At 36.0% G+C, this 19,773-nt stretch overlaps 1 long non-coding RNA gene across 2 annotated transcripts in view; it reads left to right on the top strand.

The window, feature by feature from the left end:
- Positions 1 to 19,007, top strand: part of LOC138145019 (uncharacterized) — a 148,885-nt gene extending 129,878 nt beyond the window's left edge. Inside the window, exons 3-4 of one of the 2 annotated variants that reach the window (XR_011164077.1) lie at positions 7,991 to 8,136; positions 18,476 to 19,007. This is a non-coding gene — a long non-coding RNA (uncharacterized lncRNA). The remainder of the gene's footprint in view (positions 1 to 7,990; positions 8,137 to 18,475) is intronic. The other variant, XR_011164078.1, reaches the window with a different exon arrangement.
- Positions 19,008 to 19,773: the final 766 nt, after the last annotated feature.

The raw sequence follows: 19,773 nt of genomic DNA on the forward strand, positions 1-19,773 counted from the left end.
AAAACCCTCTTCCAGGATTTCTGTAAACATACAACAAGAAAATCCTTCTTCAGGACTTCTGAACCAACAGCAAGGTTCTAGAACCTCTGCAACAACAGCATTGGCCCCTCACCAGGGGACAGTATTCACTCTCTGTCTGCAGAACAGTCTCAGGAGCTCTGAACCAACAGCAAGTTTCCAGAACCTCTGCAACAACAGGACTGTCTTTCACCTGTGGACAAATCTGGCAAAACAACATCAAAACAGACAAAGTACCAGCAAAGCAGCCATGTCTCCTCAGTCCTTGGCAGCTCTGGGTGGCAGCTCTCAAAAGTCCTGGGCAATCCAAACTGGCCCTCAGCAATCCTCTCTGTCTATCTCTGCCTCCAAGATGCTGCTTCCAAAAAGTTCTTCTGTCTCTCTCTTTGCTCATGTCTCTCTAAATTCACATCACCAGCTCCTCCCACTTCAGCCCTCTCTTTTCATGTCAACAAGTCCATCCCACAAGTGGGATTCACAAGCTCTGGGTTTTAACACAATCAATCCAAAAACCAAGCCAATACAGGGGGATCTTTAAATTCCATTACTATTACAATCCTCTCTCTAACAAATCTTCCAAGCATTCAAACTCTATGGCAGAGAGTTCAATGTCAGTGGGTTGGCCATGTTGTCTCTGAATGGCAAATGTACATTTGCCTAAAAGACTGTTTTATGGAAAACTCAAACAAGGAAAGTACTCACATGGTGGTCAGAAAAAGCAATACAAGGATATTCTCAAGGTCTGTGTTAAGAACTTTGGAATTGATTGTGTGACATGGGATACACTGTCACAGGATCACCCAGCATGGCATGCCCTTATCAGAGAAGGTGTTGTGCTCTATGAGCAAAGCAGAATTGAAGTGGCTCAAAAGAAACATGAAATGTGCAAAATTAGAGAATCCACCCCAAATGTTCACATGAACCATTTATGCCCTATCTGTGGCAGAGCATTCTGAGGTCATATTGGTCTGATCAGCCACAGCAGGACACACCATAACTTGACTCTAGCATAGTGATGTCATTTGTGTCCTCTTTGAGAATAAAGGACAGTAACCAACCATCCAACCACTCCTAAAATCTAATTCAGTGTCTGTACATCATAAATTAATATGATTAGATGGCCTTCTATCAATCTTTTTTCTCTTGCAACTTTTGATCACATCGACTGTCCCTTCATCCTCAATATATTCTTCCTTTCCTTCCATGACACTTCTTTCTACGGTTTCATCTTTTGTTCTATTAGCTTGTCCCCCTTCTCCCTATAAAGGACTACCTGCTAAGTGTTAGAACTGGGATTTGAACCCAGATGCAACATTGTTTATACTATATCATACTCTTTCTCCTCTACTAGACTGTTAATTCCATGAAGGGAATAGGCTGAGTCTTACATAAATTTTCTATCTTCGCCAGTACTTATGTAGCAAAGTGATCTGCATATGATGGGTATTTAATAATATTTGGAGCATTGACTTAATGAATTTTGCATCTTAGAAATTCTAAGCATGGCTATAATTAGGTCTTTTAAAACAGAAAGGGAATAGGTTTTATGAGAAGCTGGGGGATGCAGTGGATAGTGCGTCAGTCTTGGAGTCAGCAGACTCATCTTCTTGAGTTCTAATCTAGTCTTAGACATTTACTAGCTGTGTGACCCTAGATGAGTCACTGTTTGCCTCAGTTAATTATCTGTAAAATTAAATAGAGAAGGAAATGGAAAAGCACTCTAGTATCTTTACCAAGAAAACCCCAAATTGGACAAGAAAAGTCAGACAGGATGATGTTCAGAAATGACTGAATAACAAAAAAATACATATCCAGATCAGATGAAGCATCTTAAGTGAGACACTCTAATTTACTAGAAAGGGCACGCTGGTCTATGGGTCATGAACCTGGGTGTTCTAGGCCTTATTCTACTATCCATGAGATGTGTAATCTTTTTCAAATCACTTAAAATATCCAGGTAGTCCTAAACCTTTTTATCTGTGAAGGGAGGGATTATTGAGCTACTTCATCTAGGGACCCTTATAAAAAATGTTATATGATTCCAAGAATATAGCAATCATTCAGATGGTAACTTAAAGGAGATAGTAATGAGTAAAAACTACAACATAAGTACATTAAGATAGATGGAACATATGTGTGTAAATTTAAAGATGAAATAGTTGGAACTGAGTAAGAAAAAGGAATATATTAGTAAAAAAAATGTTATCTGTGAGATGTGATTGACTCAAAGAGCAAAAGTAGGAAAAATTTACTCAGTTATGGAAAGTTTAGGAAAAGTCTGAAAGACTGATTACCGAGAAATACAAGTACTCTGCAATAAAGTAAATATAAAGACTGAGGCAGAAGTCACATTTCTAGAGGCAGACCACAGTGCAAGACAGCCACTTCACCATTTTCCAAAACATCAATAAGAGTAAAGACTAAATAAACAGAATTTTCATTATAAATAGAGAAAACCATCAAGACAAATGAGAATAGCTCTGTAGTTAAAAAGGAAAAATACATGAGAAGAGCAATGGAGGAAAGGGAAATAGGGAACAAGAGGGAGGGAATAAAGAAGGGAGAGAGTAGGGAGGGAGAGAGAGAGAGAGAGAGAGAGAGAGAGAGAGAGAGAGAGAGAGAGAAACGGAGGAGGGAAGGAGGAAGAGGAACATATGCATATTATGTCTAACCCCATAGATATTTTTCTTTCTAATAACTATGCTCATATCCCATGTCATTAACTATGAGAGCCCATACCTACTCTGATTTCTGTAAAACAGGAGATACATGAGATGACAGGTACATACCTTAGTTGGGCACATTACTGGCTGCCTAGAGAACTGTCGTCACCTTTCTTCACTTCTCTGAATCTCCTTTTAGTTCCAGCTACTTCTCAGAGATTATATCTTTGGTATAGCAAAAGTCAAATATGCCTGGTGATCATGCTGGGAGTGAGATTTATATTATCTAAATGGCAACCCAGATCTGGATGTTGACAGACTATATCTAGCCAATGTCAAAATCTAACTTAAAAAAAAGAGAGGAAAAAAAAATTTGGAACAATCTATATAATCTACCTTTTAATGGTTTCATTCAGATGATTAATTTTATACAAACCTAACTTCAGTATCTTTAATTCCACATATCCTATATTTGTTTTTATATCCCTGCTGTGCTCATTAGGTTAATTAAGATGTATTTAGAAGAAATCATTGGAAGAGCAACTGAATTTTATAACAGTTAAAATGGTGAAGTATAGAATGTTTCATAGGATTATTGATTTGTAACAAGGAGGGGACTACATCAACTTAAAGAAGACTTTAGGGCCATCTAGTCCAGTATGGAAATTTCAATTGATTTCTTCAAGGTCACGTAGGTACCAAGGGACACGTCTGCCACTTGAACCCAGGTCCTCTTACTCCAGCTCCTGCACTCATGCCAGTGTGCCATTAGGATACTAATGAGCATCACTATTTATCTTGGAACTGGTCTCCTTTGTGTTACAAATCTATGTGTATCCATTGAGTTATTCAGCATTTATTAAGAAGGAGATAAAGAAGGAAATTACATTTTATTGAAAGGTACTTAGACAATGAGTTTATATCAATAGCAAATATGCACCTAATGTCATGGAATTTAAAAGATAAAGGAAAATAAAATGAGTTGTAGGGAAAAATAGATGGCAAAATGATAATAGTGGGGAAACTTTCAGACCTATTGAAATTTAATAAAAACAAACAAGAAAGAAATTAAAGACCTGGATAGAATTTTAGAAGAGTCAGATATGATAGACTTCTAGACAATAGTGAAGATATATATATATATATATCTTATATATGTAATAATAATAATTATGTAATATATATTTCTCTGCTGTGCATGCCACCTTTACAAAAGTCAACTCTTTATCAGGGCATAAAAACCTCATAAATATATGAAGGAAAGCAGTAAACATATATTTCATGGACCATGATGAAATAGAAATTTTATTCATTAAAGGACCATGGAAGAAAAAGTTAAAATTAATTGGAAACTGAATAACTTAATCCTAAAGAAGGGTAGGTCCAAAATCAAATCATAGTAACGATCAATAATTCCACTGAAGATGATAACAATGAGACAACATACCAAAATTTGGAGGATATAACAAAAGCAATCCTTAGGGGAAATTTTATATCTCTAAAGATTTTCATCCGAGAGAGAGAGAGAGAGAGAGAGAGAGAGAGAGAGAGAGAGAGAGAGAAAACAGATTAATGAAAGGAGCATGCAAATAAAAAAAAACTAGAAAAGCAAATCCCCAATTAAAGCACAACATAGAAATTGTGAATATTGGAGGAGAAATTAAAAAAGAAAACAATAAAAGTAGAATCTATAATTGTTGTATCTAATACTGTGTTGAATTTTTCTTTTAATTAATATGTTTGGAATTATAAGTATCTAAGGTTTAACTTGAACTCAGATCTTCCTGATTTCAGACATGGGGCCAAGTCACTTAGCTGTTTCCAGCTAGGTAGGTGGCTGGGGCAAGTTGCTTAGTCTCTCAGCTTCAATTTATTTATCTGTAAAGTGTCATCTGTAAAAAATCATAATACCATTAACCTCACAGTGTTGCTAAAAAGATCAAATGAGATCAAAAGATCAAATAAATATGTGCATGTTTATGTATAACTTGCAAATCTTAAAAGTGCTATATAAATTTTAACTATTATTATTAAGAAAATGGCTTCTATATAGCTCTCTTCTTCCATGATTTCTAAATTTCTCTCTATCTAGAAGATGTAACCATGTCTGTGTTCCCAACATTTAGGTACCTGATAAACTTGAGGCATGAATTACAAGAAAAGAAAATGAATTGAGTATTTTTTTTATTGAAAACATTTATAGATATTATATTATATATACATGGGATTAAAAAAATTGCCAGCCCTGGCTAACTTGACAGTTAAGGTTCCTGAGTTATCTGCTGCTGGTCCTAAGATAACCACTTTCCATTCAGGAGAATGTGGAAGTAAACCAGTGCTTACCATAGCAATGGACCTTTAGAGAGTCGACAGCTTGAAATCAGTTTCAACTATTTGTATATGTCATAGGCTTCATCTGATTTGCCTTGTTCTATGTTTGGTTAGCTTTTGTCGTAGTACTTGATTCTGCTTTTGCATCCATCTTCTAATTCCTACTTGCTATGTTGCCAATAACTGTTTTGTTATAGACTGGCTGGCCCTTTGCCTCTGGTCCTTTTTTTTGTACTTTGTTTTGATGATGTGTTGTTTTAGCCTCTCTGTTGCTGGTAATATTATCAACCAATTTTCTATAGACAATCCCAGCTATCCCATATCACATGTCCTGCCACTGGCTCAGGCTAGACTAAACAAGATAGGTAGGTGATTGGTGTTGCAATTTAGTGGAAAATATGTCAGATGTAGATTAAACAAGCTAGATTCAACTTTCAGCTCTGTTGTTTACTATCTGTTGGGCTTGTTGCAAGTCAGAACCTATCTAGGTGCAAATTTCTCATCTGCACATTAAGAAAATAAGACTGAATGGAGATGGCATGGAATAACCTTCTAGATCTAAATTTATGATCCCATGAAAGAGTAGAAAGAGTTAATAAATTTTCCCTTTATTGTGTTAGAAGTTTGATTTCCAATATATATTGGGAATTGGCATTAAAAACAATCAAGGGTCATCCTCCCAATAGATATGTGTTCAGAGTATGAAAAAAATAGTTCTCAAAAAATTTATACACTACTAAAAACCTTAAGAAAATTTATCCCAGCCACTAACATGAAAAAATGAAAATTAAAACAACTCAGAAGTTTCCCTTTATACTCAGCAAGTTGGCAAAGATGAGAAAGGATAAACACAATCAATATTAGAAAGGATGAGAAAAGATAATAGCAACCTAGGACACTATTGGTGGAACTGTGAATTGCTCCCACCATTTTGGAAAGAGATTTGCAATTATTCTAAAAAGTGATTAGAAATATCTAGATGCTATTGCTAGCCTCTACTGCTGAGGAAACTCATTGATAGGTACTACTATGAGAAAGCTAAAGGTGATATGGAGGGGAATGGTATCATATATACCAAAATATTCATAGAAGCATTTTTGGAAGTAGCAAAAAACAAAAAAACCAGGAAACCAAGTCTATGTTCAAGTAGGAAATCACTACATAAATCACATTGTATGAGTGTGATGAAATTATTACTATGCTAAAGGAATAATGGTATAAAAAATTCAAAGAGACATGGGAAACTTAGATGAATAGATGCAGAATGAAATAATCAGAAACAAGAAAAAACATATACAATGAGTCTAACAATATAAATAGAATAATAAGAACAAAAAGGAATCTAAATTCTGTGTGATTGTCATCATGAAGTTTAAACATGTAAGAAAATTTTTATTGGTTTTTTATATGTATAGATGGGGTACTCTGGGTATGAAACATTGCTTATGCTATCAGATTTCTTCAATATGTTTGTAAATTTTGCTGAATTGCTTTTTAATTTTTTTAAACTGTTTTGTTCTTTGTAACAACACACGACTTGGGTAGGAGAGGGAAGGAAATAAATTTTCAAATGAAGATGATATTTTAAAAATCTATTTATAAATTATATATGTATCTGTGTATATACTTATATATCTATGTATGCATGCGTATATATATTCTGTATATATTTTATGTATGTATGTACATATTTTGAGAATTTCTTATGTTCAGTAAAAGGAAGAGAATATAAGAAATGAACATGAATAGGAAGATAAGTGTGCTTCAGTCTTTGGCTTAACCTTCACTATTAGGGGGGAAAATGAATAAATCACAATGTAAGAAAAATATATAATTTCTTTCCTTCTTGAAATCGCATAGACAGTGGTCATGTAGAGAGCTAAGATCAAGGAAAGAGTTTTATTCTTGCTATAACATATTTGCCACCTTTAGTGTGGATAGCTGTTACTGGAAGGAGCTCTTAGCACTCAGTTATGGAACAAAAAGGCATGGCTACCAGCTTAACGTAACTAAGGCCAAAAGCACCAGGCAGATGTGCTTCTGAAGAACAAAGGAGGAGAGGCTAGGTGACACAGTGAATACAGAACCAGCCCTGGAGTCAGGAAGACCTGAGTTCAAATCTGGCCTCAGACACTTAATACTTACTAGCCTTGTGATCTTGGGCAAGTCACAACCCCAATTGCCCTCCAAAAAGCAAAACAAAAAAAAAATTCTTTTAAAGAACAAAGTGGTATGAGACAGTATGGGTACAGTAGGAAGAACAGTGGGTCTGATGCCAATGAGCTGGAGAATGAATCCCAGTTTCATCAATATCAACCTGTGTGGCCTAGATCAAGTCACTTTAACTGTCTGTGCCTCAGTTTCATCATCTGTAAGAGAAAGAGTAAAACTAAATTACCTCTGAAGTCTCTTCCATCTCTAATTTGTTGTGATTGTTTTCTGTCATATACAACTCTTTGTGACACCATTTGGGGTTTTCTTGGCAGAGATGCTGTAGTGGTTTGCCATTTCTTTCTGTAGCTCATTTTACAGATGAGAAAACTCAGACAGAGTTAGGTGACTTTCCCAGGGTCACACAGTTTATAAGTGTCTGAGGCAGAATTTGAACTCAGGATAGTGCAGTCTTCTTGACTGTAAGACCTGGTACTCCACTCACAATGATGGAGCTTTCTTGACTCTAGACCTGATAGTCTATCCACTGTACCACTTAGCTGCTTCTCCATCTCTAATACTATATTCCTAAGTCATACATAATAATAGTAGGAGCTAAAGAGTTAGGTAGCTCACGTTTGTTTTAATTTGTATAAGTAATTTCTTTCTAGACCTAGTGAAATAAAGGTTTTGGATAAGATGAGTTACCATTTCCACCCTTATAGCTCCAAAGTTAATCATCTATGTTGCAAAGAACGTTTATATGATCTAAGAACTAGTTATATAATTGTAATGTGGCAGTAAAATATGTTTGTTTTTATTTTTAGAAAAAAATATATAGTTTAGCTTCCTGGATCTTCCTTACCCCATTCACTTGAGAAATATGCGGCTTACCCATGGTAACAAATAAGCAAAAGTGGCATTTACCAGTGACTCCCTAAAACATGGACACATGAACCCAGAGCCCAAGCAGGTAATTATTTTAAAAAGTTTTCCTATTTCACCCACGATGGATGTGTTTCAAATACTAGTGAACCCGGTCCCTCTAGTGAACATCATGTTAGCTTTGATCTACTTCATTCCTGACTTGGACTGATTCGTCCCTCCATCTCCTGATAGTTTATGTGATAATGGCCTTAGTAAAGACACCTGATTGTCATAAACCACTGCAGCCTAGAACTTCTGAGCTCAAGTAATCCTCTAGTCTCAGCTTGCCTAGCAGTTAAGATTCTAGGTGTGATCCAACACAATCACCTTACTTGGCATAATTTCAAAGATGCATTCTCATTTCTCTCATTACTTATCTCATATATATGTATATATGCATATATATGTATGCATATATACATACATATATGTGTGCATATGTATGTATATGGAGAGAGAGGAAGGGAGAGAGAGAGAGTCAACCTTCTGAAAGAAGATCTATGATCCTTTAAAAGAAGAGAATAGTTGTCAATAGGCCCTTGTAGTAACTCCTTTCTGCTGACTCTATACCTTTTTCTCATTACATAAATCACTAAGTTGAGGGTGTCTTTTTGTCAGTCACCATATACTCCATCTTCTTCACAAAAATCAATCATGACACCATCTTTGCTTATAGTTACATAATCATTATTAAGACCTGATAAGCAGTTAATGGGTCTTTGGCAGTCTTAGCATTGCCTCTAATCCTGCATGTTAGGCTTCCTATTCCTGCTGACTTTAGTCTTTTAATTCTATCACTGAGGCATAGGGTTACCATTATACAAGGATGGTAATAATATAAGGCAATGATGCAAGGTGGACAACTCAATTTAACAAACATTTATTAAGAGCCTACCTGAAAGGCACCGTCCCAGGGCTCAGGGCACAATAACAAAAATAAAAGTTTCTGCTTTTAGTAAGCTTGGTTTCTACTGGAGGCATACTGATATCAATTAACCAACTGGCAAGCATGTATGTGCTGTGGATACTGGAGATATAAAGAGAAAAAATAATTTTTGTCCCTTAATAAGTAAATATAAGGTAATTTGAAGAGTGAGCAAACAATAAAAACTAAGGGAACCACATGAAACTTCATGAAGGTGTTGAGCCTTGCCTGGCACACAAATATTTTGAAAGGCATAAATGAGGAGAATGCACACCAAAAACTGAGGATAAATTGCACAATTCAATGACAATGGGAGACACCATGTTGAGTTCCAGTAACTGCTATCTACTATGGACTACTAGAGAGTAGTTCAGTTTGGGTAGAAAAATATGTGAAATAAGTCTGGAAGAGTAAGTTAGAGGATGATGGTAAAGTATCATTATTTTCTTTTCCAGAGTACCTCTTCAGCATCACTCTTGTCCCTTTATCCTTAGGAACAAGCCGCTGCCCTAGTGGTACAGAAAGAGATTGTTCTGAATGTTCTCTGAGTCTACCCCCAGAAAAGAGGTTCAAAATCAAGGAACCTAAAGTCATCACTTCTTCCTCATACCTGTGACTTGCTAAGGATCTCTTTGTGAGGCCTGACATGCCAAAACTGGTCTTTTTCTTTTGTAAGTCAAGACATTAGGTGTCCAGGAGTCTTCTGTTAAAATACTTCTCCCAGGAGAAAAAAACATTAAATCATCATCCGATTTAATCCTTTAGCATGCATGAGTGTCCAGTTGCTTTTCAACATGACAGCTAACTGAATGAGGGATCCTGAGGCAATGAAACCCAGGCCACAAAAGTCATAAAAAGGTGGATACAAAGGTTAAGAGCATAGGAACTAATCAGTGTGTAAAGAAGAGAGCTCTGGGCAGCAGGAGGCACCAAGGCAGTATGAACAGAAGGCACAGAGGGAGGGGACAACAAGAAGACAAGGAAGATCACTGAAAGGCCACTGGAGACAGACTGCACAATTTTGCTTATGGCCCCAGTCCTGTTTAGACCATGTCTCCTTTGAACAATTCCCTTTTAGCAATGTTTATTCAAAGAGGTCGCCACTGAAGTTAGCATACTAAAATCCATAGAAGTGTGACCCTTTGGAATAATGACTGACTCAAAGAGAGGTTAAGAAAGGTGGGGGAAGTCTATGAATAAAACCTTTTCAAGCTGGAGAGAGGTTAAAGAACAGACTGATCAAAGACTGGAATGAAATGCAGCAGGATGCAGATAAAGGTAGAATAATGAGCAATGCAGACACCAATAAAAAGAGAAATGGTTTTTTAAGTGGATAGGTGCTGCCATACTGGCCAGGAAAGAGGTCTCAGATTTACTGTGAGAGGGTCTTAACTCATTCAGCCCAGCAGGAAGCAGCAGTAAAGAAAACAAATAGAAAATCACAGATGCTGAGTTTCACTTTTGAAGCAGTCAGACTAACACTGGACGTCAGGGTTCTGAGTAGAGTTATGAGCATGAACTCCTTTTATTCCTTGGGTGGTATATTAGATTTTCTAGTAATACAACTTTTCCCCCCCTCAGAGAGCAAAACAAGATAACAATAACCTGAACATATAAGATTATTATTTTAAGATGAAATGAATGAATTGAGGTTTGAGGTAATAGGAAAATTCTTTGTCAGATAACCAAGTGGAAAACTATGAAGGCCTATCCTAACAATCAGGTGCAGTCTGTGGTCTCAAGTAGGGACCTTAAATGCCTTCCTTCCCTTTGGCCCCCCTCTTACCACCCTGCCATGAGTCTTGAAATTCTATTAGCCATTAATTCTTTAGAGTTTAAAAACTTCTGGAGTCTTCAAAATTCCATTAATTTTTTTTTTCAAATTCTCCTCTGAGGGTTAACAACTTAAGTTGTTATCTTGCTAACACCTTAGTGGATATTAGTAATTGAATCACTATTGGGACATTGATCAATACTTAATAACAAGGCAAAGGAAATGAGATCCAAGTTGGTTACTTATGGTAGTGGTGGAAGGGAGGTAGAAGGATATCAGAGGCAAATGCTGCTAACTTCCTAAGTTCGTCAAGAGCAAGCCTGACTACAGAAAGATGCTAAGTTGAGGCAGAAACTACTTTTTGACTAGAGATGAAAATTTCATTTAGTGATTTTATATATACCTCTATCTATCTATCTATCTATCTATCTATCTATCTATCTATCTATCTATCTATCTATCTCTGTCTGTCGATTTATCTATCTACACACTTTTGAATATGAGAAGTTTGAAAATATTTCCCGTCCCAAATTATGCTATCCCTTGAGCAAATTACCTTACCTAAAATATCAGGAACGCATGTTTTTGAGTGGTCTGCTAATAACATTATTTTCCTGGTCTTTGTACAGAGTCGATGGCTAAGAACTTCTTTTTCTTTTAGCAGCAGTGTGGCATAGTGGATTAAGTGCATGGCCTGGAAGACTTGAATTCAAATATGGTCTTAGAGACACTAGCTGTGTAATCCTGGGAAAGCCACTTAATTTCCATCTGCCTCAGTTTCCTTGCCTTTAAAATGGGTAAAACTGAGATAATAATGGTATCTGCCTCATAGAATTGAGTTAATATTTATCAAGTTCTTAGCACCTTGCATGGCACATAGAAGATGCATAATAAATGTTTGTTCTCGCCTTGTTTTTTTTTTATTATCATAGGATCCCAGGGTCATAGATTTAAATATGAGAGGGATCTTAGAGTCCAGCTAATCCAACCTACTCATTTTATAGATGTCAAAATTGAGGCTCTGAAGTTGTGACTTGCCTAGGGTTATTTAGCTACTATATGAGGCTCATAATTAATTAGGTGACTTGCCTAGAATCATGGAGCTATTTGATTGTTTTGAAGTCGGGTCTTTCAGACCCTAAACCCAATACTCTGTCCACTATACATATTGTATACAATTCTGTGAATTTATGATAGGGGTTATAGGTTGATCGGCCGTTAAGGGAGTAGAGATGCTGCTGTTGGAATGTGTCACACATTAAAGACTCCACTGGAGTTAAAGACATTTGTGGTATTTCATTTGGGACCTGACACTACCAGGAAATGACTTAGGCAATAGAGGAAAGAGAGAAAAATATTTAATTTTCAATTTAAAATCTTATATTTTTTAGACTTGAAAAAAGAGCAAAGCATTCAACCAAGATAGGTTGTAAACTTATTAAGACAAGTACAAGGAATATACTGATTAAATAATGCATTTAGTAATCACATTTATTTAAAAGAAATTTGGTTCTAGTGGTTAATACAGAATTCTGGAAATCAAGGGCTGGCTTTCCATCTGGAGTTTCTAAAACACCTGTTCAGCTGCTGAGATGAGCCACTAGCCATGGTGGTTTGTAAACCAACTGTAAACCAGTCTGTAAAACATAACTTCCCAAAGAAGTTTGCTTTCACTGACCACTTGCTTGGGTTCCCCCACTCCACCCCCATCTTAGCTTCTTGCTGCTTAATTTCCTGAATGCGATGGCATAAAATGATCTGAAAACGATATCATTACTTTTTGCAAAGTCTAGATAATTGATTTACATATACCTGCATGCAACATGTGGTTCCACATAATTTTATCCCTCCAGAAACTACATACTGTATTAGTTTACATATGCACCATATAATATAGCATGACAAATATACTGCCCCAGTTCTCCATGTAAGCAGAGAGGGCTTTAAGTGCTTTGATTACAAGATTATTTTTTTTCCTCTCATAGGATATTTTTGTGCTGAGATATATCTAAAAACCCATCCAGTTGCTCCTGGCATTATTTTTATGCATGGCCTGCCCCTCTCTTTCAGTCTGAACCAAGTTTGTTCATAGTGAAACCAGCTGGTGTTGAATCCTTTTCTCTCAAAAAAGACTGAGAAAGAGAGGAGTAAGAATTAGTTCTGCCGGAATGGGACTGTCACCCAACGTGTCACAAACCAAATAGAAATTATTCTTTCTTGAGTATCTGTTGTTGTGTATTGTCATTATCCTTTCATTTAGTAAAGATAATTCAGCAGATTCATAACTAGAGTGGAGTAAGACAAGTAAAGTAAACAAGTGAATAAGCATTTATGAAGATCCTACTGTATATACCCAAAACTTTCTGCCAAGGAAGTACAATTAAGAAGGTACAAAAATTTAACACACACTCCTTCAATAACATGAAGTCATAAATAGTAATAACTTTCCCATTCCATTCATTAGAATTTTCCATAATTAGTTCCTGTGCTATTTTCATATCATGAATCAGAATTGATAAGAGAATATCCATTCATGTCACTTTCTTTGTAACACCACTAATCCTTTGTCCCAGGTACCAAAATTATAGTTCTATAATCTAGAATGAATTTGGATTGGTAAAGTGGTTAAATGGTCCCTGGAACTCTTGACCTGTAAGGTCTTGAAGCTGATACAATTTGTGCTCTATGTATGTCCTTTGTCCAGACAGATGAACATTTTGATTTCTTTTAATGCTTTAGTAATCATTAAAAAAAAACCCAACTCTGTGAAAACCTGAACAAAATTAAATGGCTAGGGCATGCATTAAGCCTGGTATAAGACTGAGGAAAGACAAAAAACCTAGTATACCACTCAATCATGTTGTGTAATATTCTTCATTCTTGTTAAATAGAGAGGAAAAAAACTCAGTAATTTGCCAACCAAATTTAAGAAAGCTAAACATTTCTGATGAGAGCCATGTGACAGATCAAACATAATTGTTAATGTGGATTTTGTGCTGTATGTGAAATAGATAAGGTTCACTTACTTTCTGGAAAAATGCTTTAATATGATTGGCTGGGACTCCAATTGAGTCATTTTAATGACGTATCTTGCCTGCCTCCCCTATAGCAGAAAACTGCGAAGCATTCTCATTAATTTGTGCAAGGCACTTTTAAAATCCAATCTCTTAATTTCTAGAAGCATAGAACTCAAATTTGATGAATGTAGAGGGACCTAAGCAGACAGTCCAGAATTGTCATAGGGCTCTGAAAGGTGAATATGCACCAATAGCTCTTTAAAACTTAGAAAAGATATTTTCCTATCCCTTTTAAACGAACACATCAGGTAAAGTAAACCTTCAGTAACACCTCTTCCTAATACTAAAAAGAAACCCAGGTCAATAGCAACTAAGTTGGATGGGAAAGAATGGGAAAACAACAACCATACCATTTGTACATCATAGATTTCTGTACAAGTACAACAGCTCAATATAATACTAAACTAGACCATTATCTATACATTTTGCATTGACTAATCTCATTCTTTATTTTTTCCTCAAATAGAAAACAGCTAGTGGAACTTTCATTTGTAACATAATTTTATTCTAGATTTTTTTTTATTACAGCCAGGGTTAACTTTGATGTTTTCAAAATGAATTTCAAAGACCATTTATTCAGTTAATTTTGAAAGCAGAAACATACTGAAACTTTTATCCCAGTTGGTAAGCAGCCATCCCTGAGTTTTATCCAAGTTTTCCCATGAAAATGCCAGTCGGGAATAAAACTGACAAATATATTCAATCAAAGATGGAATTTTTTTGCTCTTAAGTTGCAAATGGCCTCATTAAAATAAAAGCACCACCTTAGGGATTGCATAAAGCAGAGTATTGGTACCTAAATGGTATTTATGACCAGGCTAAATGTAAAGTGAATTAAAATTTAAAGGATTATAGTCAGGTAGGCTACAGACATCTGTAGAGAAATGTCCATTAAGAAGATGAAAGAACCAGCAGTCCCTGGTGACAGGAACATGTCAGGTTAGCGGTCAGCCATACCTATACACTTAGTGCCACAGCAAATTAAAAACACATTGTCTGAGTATAAAGGTACTTAAGAGATATTTACTTTAGGCTGGGAGAAAGCAAGATACTAACATTTTGGAACTCAAATCCATCACTGTTATTGAACTATAGTCAAATGAAAGGAGTGAGGGAGTGAGATTTGAGCTGACACTAATATTACCTGTTAGATGTTTATGCACTGAGTATTTGCTTCAGCTCTAAACTGTATTTAAAGAAGCTATATAAAATATCTTTTAATTAAAGTGTGCCATTCTTGCTATACCTCTTTGATAATAAGAAGGTACCATTGTGGTTCCTTTTAAAGAAAAACAAAACAAAACAAAAGCAAAATGGCCCAGCAGCTTTCAGGGTGCCTGTGCACCAGCATATTCATTTCTTCCATAAAGTGAATGAGTCACAGAAAAAGTCTCCTATTCCTTCATCTCATGGCACATAAGTGTTCCTGAGTATAATGGACTTCTTCTGTGAATCTCCCTTCTTAAAGGGGGAATTCTTCTGCAGAAAACTAGTGGACCATTTGGTCTCAAATAGTCTAAGTTTTCCAGAGATAACTGCTGACTCAGGGGCAAGGGTAAAACTCATTTCTCAATAACAAAAAGATACCGACGCCTTCCTCCTCCCCCTTTTTTGGCTTGTCAGATGGGAAATGCCCACTACTCATGTTTGTACAGAATGTATTCTGCATACTGCCTTGGGAAATCAACTTTGGCATTTGATATAGTAGAAGACTCTTAAAGTTGTTTATTGCAGAGGTCTCCTACTCTGGCGTTTATACAGATGCCAAGCAAAACAATCTCCCACTCCAAGGTTTTAAGCACAGCTCAGATAGAACATATTTCCCTACTAAGTTTGCAGACTGTACTCCCTGGGACCCATGGCTCCTCTCTCCATTTTAAAATCAGTTGTCCCTCGATGACGAATGATCCTCAAATGTACCAAATGCCTAACTCTTGCTGCCCCCATCTTTCATATCACATTATTTCAAAACTTTATAAAAAAAGTTTAAAAAATCCACGCAAATTCTACTATTCTACTTTAGAACACCATCTACCTTGGAAGACCATCAGGACAACATAGGTCAACACTAGAGGGAAGTAATACATCTACTTGATGGTACATTACACAGAATAAATAGAGGAAGTAAGTAAATAGTTTCAGGGATATTGTCATTATGCCTGAAATGGTTTGAAGATGTGGATACAGTATTTCTGACTACTCCTCTTCCTTACTTTAGAATACTTCAAATTGCATAATACCATTATATCTTTCTGACTGATAATAATAATAGCTAACATTTCTAGACACTGGTACTTTATGTTTTCCAAAGCTCTTTTCATACATATATCACCTCATTTGTCAATATCTCTAGGGGTTTTCCATAGTCATCTCTATCACCCACTCCAATGCTAAGTCATTGAAGGAGGATGGTATCAATCCTGAAGTGACCAGGGTCGTCATTAATACCTTTTACCTCACATTTAATTAGTCAGATAAATAGTTGATTCAGCTGCCTTCTGAGACAGGTAGTTCTATTGGGAAGAAAACAACAGACTAAAAGTTGGTGGTAGAAAATTGAAAAGGAGATCAAGTTTGATGGCACAGGCCTTGGAGTGGTAGCAATAATTTTTGGGTATACAAGAGGAAACAGAAAGAAAGGACAAGCTGAGGTGAAAGACCTAGTGCTGTCAAATTCCTAATAGTAAAGCAAAATAACTCAGCAACTCATGGAAATTATAGGACTTTGTATTACCATGTACATATATTCTATATACAGAGTTGTTTACATGCGGTTTCCCCCATTAGCATGTGAGCTCTTTGATGGAAGGAATTCTTTGTATCACAAGGTCTTAGTTCAATTCCTGGTACATAGAAACACTTCATAAATGGTAGTCAACTGACTTGTTTGAGTTGACCAGCTTGATTGAAATTGCATTCATATAAAATAAGATTCAGTGGATTTGGTAAATGTCTCCTTGCATAGATCTAGGAAAAAAATCATTAAATAGGAGGAGGGTAGCTTCTGCTTTCATTCACCTCTTCTTTTAGCTCTTACTTTCCTAAACATGCTGGTCTGCAACTATGGTATCTAAATTGGACCTCATCTTTCATTTAGCCCTCAGTCTATAATTTTCCTTCTAAAAAGTTAATTACCCAAGGCTCCATTTTTTCAAAGCCATTTACTCACTCAGTAAGCATTTACTAATTACTTACTATTTGCAAAGAATACTATATGTTAGCAACATATTCTTTGCTAGATGTTAACTAGCTAATATGTTAGCTAGCATAGCAACGTGTTAAAAGGTTAATATGGTACCCATTCATCCCACAGTCTAACAACTTATAGGGTCAGGCTGGAAGACATGGCCTATGATTTTTTAAAAATGCTGTCAAACACTATAAGCAGCCTGTTGTTCTTACTTAACTGATTTTCCACCACATAGATATGTGCTTAATGCTTTTACTCAAAACTGCCTTTTATGAAGTGAAAAAAACCCACCATGTAAAATACTAAAAACACTAATCATTTTTTTAGAACTAAAGACAGCAGGAAGGAGTATCTTTAATATGTTTTGCTATGTCAAAGCATTTAGGTTTGTTAGGCAAGAATTTTTGTACTGCTATAACTCTGCACTTGGATTTTAAGGGAATCATGTCAGATTTCCTCACTAGAGAGATATGAAATTTAGGATAGCTTCAAATATTCCAGCCTTGGTAGTTTCTAGATATCTAAATCAGAAAAGTTTCTTTCAAACTACTTCTTTATCATGTCACTGTTTGAACTATTTCCTAAAATGAATATAATTTTACACCTAAATAGAATGAGTATCAGAGAAGGGACCTTCCAATGTTAATAAAAATGTGAAAACTCACAAGAATTGCCTAAATCAGATAATTGCTTATCAAATGGCTTAAGGTTAGGATCTGTCAGTCCATGAAGGGAAATAAAGAATTCTAAATATCAGAGGACTGTACATAGAAAATAAATGTCCTACAATTTTTTTGAGTTCAGATCCAAGGTCTAGGGATTATTCCATAGACCTCAAAGGTCAAAGACTCACTGGAAGAGGAGTAATTGTTAAGTACAGATCATTTATAGCTTGTCAACATAGCCTTTCAGAAATTTAAGGCATTTCCTCTTGTTAACCCAGAAGGTAAATTGAAATATCAAAATCCATCCTTAGGTTAAAATTTCAAGAAAAGGTATATTTTGAGGCAGACTTTACCACCACCACCACCACCATCACCAACACCACCACCCTCACCTCTTTTCAATATCACAGACAAAATGGATCCAAATTAGGTAGGTTCCTCTCCTCTCTATATTATCTTACTCTTTTATGTACTTTGCAATTACAATACATAGTCATGTAGTATGTAACCAGAGCTCAGTTGAGTCCTCAGAACAGAGATTTTCAGTAAATGCCATTGACACAAGGACACAAGCTTTGAAAGAGAATTATTTCTCAGCCAATATGTCCCTACATTTTAATTGCATTTATTTAATAAAGTATAGTCTACACAAATGCTTAGTATATTACATCTTAAATATTTACAATTTTAAGAAAATATTTTGTGCTATGCCTTGAATACATATATATTCAACATTTTTTTTTTTTCCTTCTAGAATCTCCTGTGAGGAACATCTAGTCATGAAGCAAGAAGGTTAGGTAGAAAAAACAACAACAACAACAATGGATTTGAAGTCCCTCAACCTGACTTGGGTCCTTGCCCTATCATTTTCCAGCATTATGATTCTGGTACCTCTCTGCTCCTTAATATCCTATTCTATAAAAGGAAACTGCTAAAGCACACAGCTATATAAACCTTTGCTTTTTAAATGCCTTTCAGTTTGCATTCCTTGATGCTAGTACAAACATATAGCAGGCATTCAATACTTAATTGAAACATCTTGTCATTGTAAGTATTGTTTCATTCTTTGTTTCTGAAAAACAGTGCATAGTTCCGAACTACCTGATACATAGTAGGTGCTTAATAAATGATTGCAGATTGTACATTACACGTTCCAGCACTGTCTCTAGAAAATCAGCTCAATTAGCTTTGCTTGTATTTCTTTGGGGAGAAAACATTTAAAAAGCACACTATGGAGAAACCTTTGAATGTTTTCTTAATAAAGTTTAGAATTGAAAGAATAAAAGTGGAAAACTAAATCAATGTTCTTCATCAAAAGTAGACAAAAGGGGCGAAAAAACTTTTACTTCAGACCAAGTAATGCATAGGAATCACTAATATAAATTCTTTCTCTAGAAATGGTAAGATTAGACTGACTAAGGCACACCTGGATTTAGCCTCGAGGTTATGGGTCCATTGCCAGGCCAAAACCCAAGTTTCCAGTTCAGGGCCCCCAGATTCCATTAAGTCTCTCAGTGAGTCAGGCAGGGCTAATTCAGTCTCAAACAATCAATCACTCCCACTCCATTTTGTGAGTGGGAGTGATTGATGGTTCTTTCTTGGTCATGCCTGACCCAGGCATCAGAAGCAGACCTGAACACCATGTCTCATGTGTGAGTGGACTATTTGGAATTGCTCAGCTGCAGGAAATTCCCTTATGTCTTCTGTGGTTCCTCTACATAGATGATCCCATAGCCTTCTCTTCTTACTTACAATGGCATCTCTTTTTCTTTCCTTTAAGCTATCTTTTGGCCTTCTTAAAATACCTGTGACTTCCTCCAGTTTCCTGCTTCTTTCTTATTTCTTAGATAGGTAGGCCCCCAAGTATCTCCTAACATGCCACAGCCAGTCTCCCCCTTGCTCCTCATTTCAGTGAATTCCTTGCCAAACTTCTCTGTGTCATTCCATTTCTTCCTCTGCTTCTTTTTTCCCCCAATGTACTGCACATTCTAAGCATCTGCCCTCATTCCCATTTCCAGAGGTAGAATCCTATGCTTTAAATTGTCAGTAAAT

The sequence above is a fragment of the Petaurus breviceps genome, unplaced genomic scaffold, assembly GCF_028583685.1.
Source record: "Petaurus breviceps papuanus isolate PSGF00001 unplaced genomic scaffold, PetGlider_PUasm1.0 90723, whole genome shotgun sequence".
Classification (NCBI taxonomy): Eukaryota; Metazoa; Chordata; class Mammalia; order Diprotodontia; family Petauridae; genus Petaurus; species Petaurus breviceps.